This window comes from Artemia sp. Qi Xiang Cuo, chromosome 9 (assembly GCF_049724085.1).
Source record: "Artemia sp. Qi Xiang Cuo chromosome 9, ASM4972408v1, whole genome shotgun sequence".
In the NCBI taxonomy this organism is placed as follows: domain Eukaryota; kingdom Metazoa; phylum Arthropoda; class Branchiopoda; order Anostraca; family Artemiidae; genus Artemia; species Artemia sp. Qi Xiang Cuo.
The window spans coordinates 65,727,708-65,735,620 of record NC_142802.1 but is presented as its reverse complement, the minus strand read 5'-3'; the positions used below and the strand labels follow the sequence as shown (position 1 = coordinate 65,735,620).

Genomic DNA, 7,913 nt, shown 5'->3' with positions numbered 1-7,913 from the left:
AAATTAAAGTGCGTCTACATTCGGCATTTTCTGGAAAATTTGGGAGGCAGGTAGCAGTGTACACTAGTTAAAACCTAATAATTAAAAATATAAAAATGCAGGTGCCGTCATTAAATAAAGGTTTTTGTTATTAATTTTTTATAATTTAATATGATTAAAATAAACAACTCAATATAAAAAAAGTAAAAATAAAAATAATACGTTAAAAAGCGACCAGTTGGATATCATTCATGTTAATCCTTCGTACCAATTCAAATAAAAACGAGGGTATTGCAAAAGTAGTAATAGAGAAGGATAAAATAATGGCAAAAAAACAACAAATAAATAGAATATATGCATATGGTCCAGAATTTGAGATCTGGACCCGGAATCTATCAATCAAAACCGAACTTAACTAGTCGATAAATACTAAGCATTGTTTTAAACGTCAAAAGAAAACATTTTGGTACACGTAAAAGGTTAGTCGTCTTGAACAAATTCTATTATAAGTCAGCCTAAGTGGTCTTTACTTGTAACTTGGAAAGAAGTCAGAAAATGGGGAAACTCTGAGGGGTTTTTGTATTGAAAATTGGGATTTTTAGGTATTTTCCACCAGCCTTTATAGGATTGAAAAAATTTAAAGTAGAAACACTTGTAATACAGCGTAAGAATCAATTTGGTTAACGTTCCTGTTCAAATAGTAAGCACGATAAAATACTTACTGATGAAAGTGTGAGCAAAATGAATGAACTTTTAGAGGTTTTGCGAGTTCAGGGTGCTAGAATAGGTTTGAAAATCAATGTTAAGAAGACTAAGTCACTAAGGCTAGGAATAAGTGAAGACGAAAGGTATTTGGTGTTTTCTCTTAATTCTTATTATTTGGTAATTCTCATTAAATTTTCCTGAAAACAAATTAAAGTGCGTCTACATTCGGCATTTTCTGGAAAACTGGGAGGCAGGTAGCAGTGTACACAAGTTAAAACCGAATAATTCAAAAGATCAAAATGCAGGCACCGTCCTTAAATCAATCTTTATGTGATTCATTTTTGCCACTATACTCTGATTAAAATAAAAAAATAAATATAAAAAAAAGTAAAAATAAAAATAATACCTGAAAAAGCGACCAGATGTATATCATTCATGTTAATCCTTCGTACCAATTCAAATAAACACGCGGGTCTTGCACAATTAGTAATAGAGAGGGATAAAATAATGGAAAAAAAAAAACAAGTCAATAGAATATATTCATATGGTCCAGAATGTGAGATCTGGACCCGGAATCTATCAATTAAACCCGAATTTAACTAGTAGATAAATACAAAGCATCGTTTTAAACGTCGAAAGAATACATTTTGGTACACTTAAACAAAATAAGTCGTCTTGAACAAATTCTATTATAAGTCAGCCTAGGAGGTCTTTACTTCTAACTTGGAAAGAAGTCTGAAAATGGGGGAACTCTGAGGGATTTTGGTATTGAAAATAGGGATTTTTAGGGATTTTCCACCAGCCTTTATAGGATTGAAAAAATTTAAAGTAGAAACACTTGTAATATAGCGTAAGAATCAATTTGGTTAACGTTCCTGTTCAAATAGTAAGCACGATAAAATACTTACTGATGAAAGAGTGAACAAAATGAATGAGCTTTTAACGTTCTGTGCATTCAGGGTACTAGAATAGATTTGAAGTTCAATTTGAAGAAGAGTACGTCACTAAAGCTATAAATAAGCGAAGATGGAAAGATGACCTTCTTCAACGAGATTATCGATCAGGTGGACATCTTCACCTACCCTCGTAGTATTATTAGTAAATACGGTGGAAGCAGTGAAGATATTAAAAGTAGAACAGCCATGGCTCAGTCTGTTTTTTTTTACAGTTAAAAAAGTTTGGAAGAATAGGAAGAAAAGTCTGCAAACCAAGATTAGAATATTGGAAGCTACAGTGATGACAGTGGACAAATATGGCTCTTAAGCATGGGTGCTCCGAAAATCAGATAAAGATTTGCTAGATGTTTTCCAAAGAAATTGCCTACGGATTGTTCAGGGTACCCAACTAATTAACCGTATTTCAAACTGTAGGATGTACTAAAAATGTGGTTCAATCCCGCTTTCTAGGGCTATAATGAAAGAAAAGTTGAGATGGCTAGGGCACATTCTGCGGATGAAGGATGACAGATTGCCGGAGATTGTCCTTTTGGCCAACTGTCTAGGACTAAACGAAAAACAGGTCGTCCTCTTCTGAGGTGGGAGGATGTCATAAAGAAAGTTTTAAAGGAAATTGGAACTTCCTGGGAGGGTGTACAGAGGGAGGATTTAAAAAATTGGGATGGATGAGGAGCGTGTGTAGCTGTGTTGGCCTCAGGTGGCTTGGTGCTGCAGTGAGTTGTAGATAGCAGTAGTGGTAGTATTTTGGAATATAGATAATTTTGTTCGAGATTCCTTGTTTTTTTTATATTTTTATTTGTCATACTTTCCATTTGGTTGCTCAATTTTATAGGTGATAGAATTTTCTGGGGGTATTTGTCTGCAATGCCAATTTTCAGTGGGAGTGAATTTCCAGTCAAAATTATCCAAGAACCCTACAAATAATCATGCACAAAAAAGTGAGACCGCCATCATCTTAAAGCCCCAAAGGATAGTTTGTAATTACAAGATCAGGGGAAAAGGTGATCGGCCTTTTTTGTGCATGCTTCTTCCCCACAAAAAAAAATGATCTTCTAGCCCAAGGAACCATCCTTGACAATTTCAGGCCAATTTGCCCAGAAATTTTTTTTCTCTTTCTGGGGTTTCATATTTCAATGAGCCAATTTTTTGTATTATTATTTGGCTTAAAGATAAAGGTTTTTAACCGTTTGGAAAAGCAAAAGATTTTTTGTCCTTTTCTAGGAGAGGAAGTCTCTGAAAGCAAAGTATTGGTGTATTTGTAAAATTGCAAATGTCCGATAACACTAAAATTGGTTATGGCCTCTTGATCTAAACTCTGGGTAGCACAGTTCTAACTTTGTTACGCAAACTTTGGTTCAGAGGAAGTTTCTGAAAGCAAAGTATTGGTGTATTTATAAAAATGCGAATGTCCGATAACACTAAAATTAGTTCTGGCCTCTGGATTTAAACGCAGGGTAGCAAATGACTAACTTTGGTACCCAAAGAAATTTAGGGAGCTTTTAAAACAAGGGATGCCAATTGCTAGTTTTGTTAGGCAGGAACATCAATGAATTATGTAAGGAATGTCGAGAAAGCACTAAAATATGGATTAAGAAAGTGTAAAGTGGAGTTCATGGATAAAATTTCTGAAGATCTGGAAGATGCAAACAGACGGCATAATAAATATGCAAATTCACATCTTCTCTTCTTAAAATCCTTAAAAAAAAATTAAATATCCTTAATTGTATTGTCTGAGAATTTTTATTTCATTTGTATGCCCAGTCCTAGAGTACTCTGGTAACTCCAGTGAATTGGTAGAAAGAATAGAGGCAGTCAAAAAAATGCCTAAGGATTATTTTCAATAAGGGTAAAGTCTCTTATCCAGAGGCAGTCTGATCACCCTCAAGGAAAGGAGAACAAAAATTTCCTTGCATTTCGTCAACAACACCCTTAATAATCCCTGGGCAAATTCCTTTTTCTCTAGTCATTTTTCCCCTCTTCAATCTGATATTACTTGGTCTGCTTCAACAAAAATCACCCTTCTTACCCAATAAAATTAATAACTGATTTTCTTTCTTTTTTTTTAGGTTTTAGTCACAAGACCAAATTGTCATTATGTTTTTATTCAGTTTATTCCCTTTTAATTCTGCAAGTCTTTATTTTTTTTGCTTTTTTACAACCATTCTTGACATTTAGATAACTTATTTTTTGATGACTTAAGTTCGCTGGCTTTTTTGTCTTTTTTTTTTTACTCTAAGTGTAAATTTAACCCACATGTGCGTGTGATAGCCATTTTTCAGAAATAAAGTCTGATCTTATCTACCTTATCTTGGTATTACCTACCATATCAAGAATAAGGCCAAAATGTTCCCCAGTTCTAACCCACAGTCCTGATTCTAATATGATCGCTAATTTTTGATTTTAGCCAAATGGAGTGTCCAATGTTATAAACAAATTTTATACGTACCTATAAGGGAGGGGGCAGGGGGCTAAAGGTTATAATAACCCTTTTAATGAAAGCTAGTTATAATTGTTTCATAGCACTGAATATTTTAAGAATATTGGTTTGAATTGTTTTCTTTTATAGTTTGCTTTTTGTAAAATAATGTATTGTGCTCTGAAAGTTAGAAAATTTCTTAAAACTTAGCCATGCCAGGGTTTAGCAGAGATTTGCTGGAGAAACTTCAACATATGGAGGAAAACTTTGACTTATGAAGTAAAAAGTAATGACAACTTATCTACTGAATTTCGAGTTATAGAGATCACTTCGATTTTCAATGAAAAAACATAACTGCAAAATTATTTCGAGTTATGTATGGTTTTTCTCTTTGACTTGGACAGGTTTTTCAAAGGGGATCGAAAATATTCGATACGTCGATGGTCTAGAGTCAACTGTATCATTTGTAAAATTTTAGCCAGCAGAGTTTTGATGAAATGTGTCCACACTTCTATTGGTGAAGGCAAGGCCGTATCCAGGGAGGGGTGGGGGTGTGTGAACCCCTCCCCCTGAAATGTTTGTCTGACTCGTAAAAACAACAAAAATGGATATAAACAAATTTTTTTTATGCCTTTTTGAAGTTTTGTGTTACCCCCTCCCCCCCCCTCCATAAATATCCTGGGTACGGCCTTGGGTAAAGGTGGCAGGACCAAATACAATTATTCATCTCAAAAGAAATGGAAAAAAAATTCTTCCTTGACCTTTTCCAATTTCTGAACATATATTTCATTGAAACAGTAATATAGTTTGTTGTTTAGCTGTCCCTATAAATTTAATCTTCTTTTTCAGAAATGGCAAAGATCAAGTGTAAGGATTTGCGTCTTAAGAAGAAGGAGGATTTAGTAAAACAACTCCATGAACTGAAGACTGAATTGGCTTCCCTTCGTGTTGCTGTTGTCACTGGCGGAGCTGCCTCAAAAATCTCTAAGATCAGGGTTGTCAGAAAAGCAATCCAACGAGTCTTTATTGTAATGCACCAGAAACAGAAAGAAAACCTTAGAAAACTGTATGCTGGCAAGAAATACAAGCCTCTTGATCTTAGGCCAAAGGTGACCCGCAAGATGCGTCGTGCTTTATCCAAGTCGGAATTGGCCAAGAGGACTCGCAAACAGCAAAGAAAAGCTTTGGCATTTCCAAATAGACGATTTGCAGTAAAAGCTTAATTTTGTTATAATTGCAAAATAAAGAAAAAAAGACTATTTTTATGTTTGAGTGTTTCAACTAAACCAATATATAGAAACAAGACATCTATTTAGTCTGTATAGTTAGTCATAAGGACGTAAACAGAAGGACCTTTTTTTTCCCTACAATTCCTAATTTTTGAAATTCCTGCAAACTTGCTATTCAAATTTACAATTAAAGTATTTTTTTTTATATCTCCTCCCACCTACCCCACAAAAAAAAACATTGGTATGTGCCTAGTTTGTCATAGTCCAATTTGTATTTTGTTTCTGATCTTGCTGAAAATGCCTGTGCTAATCTGAAGAAGCTGCTGTAAAATTCACTGGGAGTACTTCTGAAATTTTTGAGTGAGAATTACTGCCTCACACATAATTAGCCATATTCTAATTTGATTTTATTTCAACCTTGTTGCAAACACTGTAGACACTTTGTAATTGCAGGTGAAGGGAAGAGGGAGTAGTGGTCCTTCTGAGCACACTCAGCAGCCCTCCCCCCTCCCGTGCAGCTATGTCAATACTTGTGCATAAGCCTCTACAGAGGGGTGACTTTCTTGTATTAGTCAGAACCTTCTACAGGTAGGGAAAAAATGGCTTTGAAATACACGATTTTCAATCCCCCCCCCCCCCCCAAAAAAAAAAAAAAAAGATGACATCTGTTTAGAAATTTGTACTCTGATTTTTTATATTCATCATATTCTAACTGTCACCAAACTGCTTTCATAGTCTTCATAGGAAGATCCAGAGAAGCATTGCTTCATTCAGAGCAAAGAGAATAGGTAACTTGTAAAAGGGGAAACTGACGTGTCGAGAAGTCATCAGCGCCATCTAATTTTGGTGCCATCAGCGCCATCTAATGGTAATTTTTAGCGCAATATTAAGGCAAAATTACCGTCATTGGCAAAATAGTGTAGTAATTTGTGTTTGATTTCAATTTTGAAAAGAATAACGCAATTACGAAGTTTGAAAAAAAGGCCAAGAAACGTCAAATGCTTGTTGGTGTTGATTATCTTTCTTTGATACTAGTGCTAGTTTCCAGTCTTATAAGATGCCTATATTCTATGGTTCAGATTGGCTAGCTCTTGTCTGTTCTTTTAAAGTTCCGTCAGATGGTCCTGGCTCTCAAAATCAAAGAAACCCAATGTTTTCAAAAATTATACTTAAAAAAAAATACGGAAAAGTCATTTAAAAAAATACTCATTGGCGTTTTAAAATCGAATATTTATATTTATTGCAAAAGTCAAAACAATCTTCGTTAAATATGTCTAAGGTCAGAAAAGAGAACGCTATCAAACTTCTAAAGTCTACCAACCTATAGCATCAAATCAATATTATAAACTATAATAAAAGGATTTTTTCTTAAAATTGGCCTCGTCTTCTCAGACACGCTGAAAAACAATTAACACAAAAGAGATAGCCAGGTATTCTGAGCTTCATATAAGTCATAAGCACAACGCCAAGACACGCCTCCAAAACTATTGCAATATTAATGTTTTTAGGCATCGTATTTTCCCTTTTCAAAGCTTTATTTTCGGTTTGATTTACCTCGTTTACTTCAAGCACGAACCCCTCCCCCATTAAATTTGGCCATCATACTAGTCGCAAGATTTTGTATTTTCATTTCATTAGCCTTCACTAATTTAGTTTATAAAAACACTAATCTGTAAAAGGTAAAAAGAAGAATTGAAATGCATTAAAAGTTTATTAGATAATTAGACTATAAAATATCTGCTGTAACTCGAGTTCTTTTTTAGAATTAAAAGCAGAAGCAGAAAATTAACTAACATAGTGAAACATCTCATAAAAACAATAATATAACAATCAAACACAAATAATAACAGTAAACCATATACAGAAAAAGAAATCCGAGTATTTGGCAACCAACAAAATTTTCAATTAGATTAAATATTTAAGCTGGTGATATCTTAGGGAATAAAGATTTCAGCTTGTAAATTTTATTATTACAAACTTAACTTCCAACATTTTATATATATATATATAGTATATATATATATATATAAAGTATCAGGAGCCTGGCGGTGTCGCCGCCGAGCCCCGGCACTATATATATATATATATATATCACCTATAATATCCACTATAACAACTATAACCACTATAATATGAACTATATATATATATATATATATATATATATATACATATATATATATATATATATATATATATATATATATATATATATATATATATATATATATATATATATATAAACGAAATAGATAAATAAATTTACGAAAAATACAGACAAATTATGCAGAATCAGTAATATTCAGAAATTCCATGAACTAATTTTCAGAGTCAAGTTAGAATATTTTTTCAAGTATTGCAAGCCATTGAAAATGATAGATAAAAAAATCTAAATACACTCCAGCCCAATTTAGCTTCCATTCAGAAATTAACCAGTCTCGTAAATTTAATTAAGGTGCCCTTTTTTAGTATTTAAGGCTATAAAAAAAAAATGAAATGAAAAATGTTACAGTGTTTCCTCAACTTTTTTTATCTTCTAAAGAATCCAAATATTGACAAGGCACATAAAAGTTCTAAAATGGGTACCGAAATTGCTGATACTAATTATGCAAAATGCGAAAATTGCCA

The 7,913-nt window shown here is 33.3% G+C and overlaps 1 pseudogene; it reads left to right on the top strand.

The window, feature by feature from the left end:
* The first annotated feature begins 4,882 nt into the window (after positions 1-4,882).
* Positions 4,883-5,315, top strand: LOC148948950 (large ribosomal subunit protein uL29 pseudogene; annotated as a pseudogene).
* Positions 5,316-7,913: the final 2,598 nt, after the last annotated feature.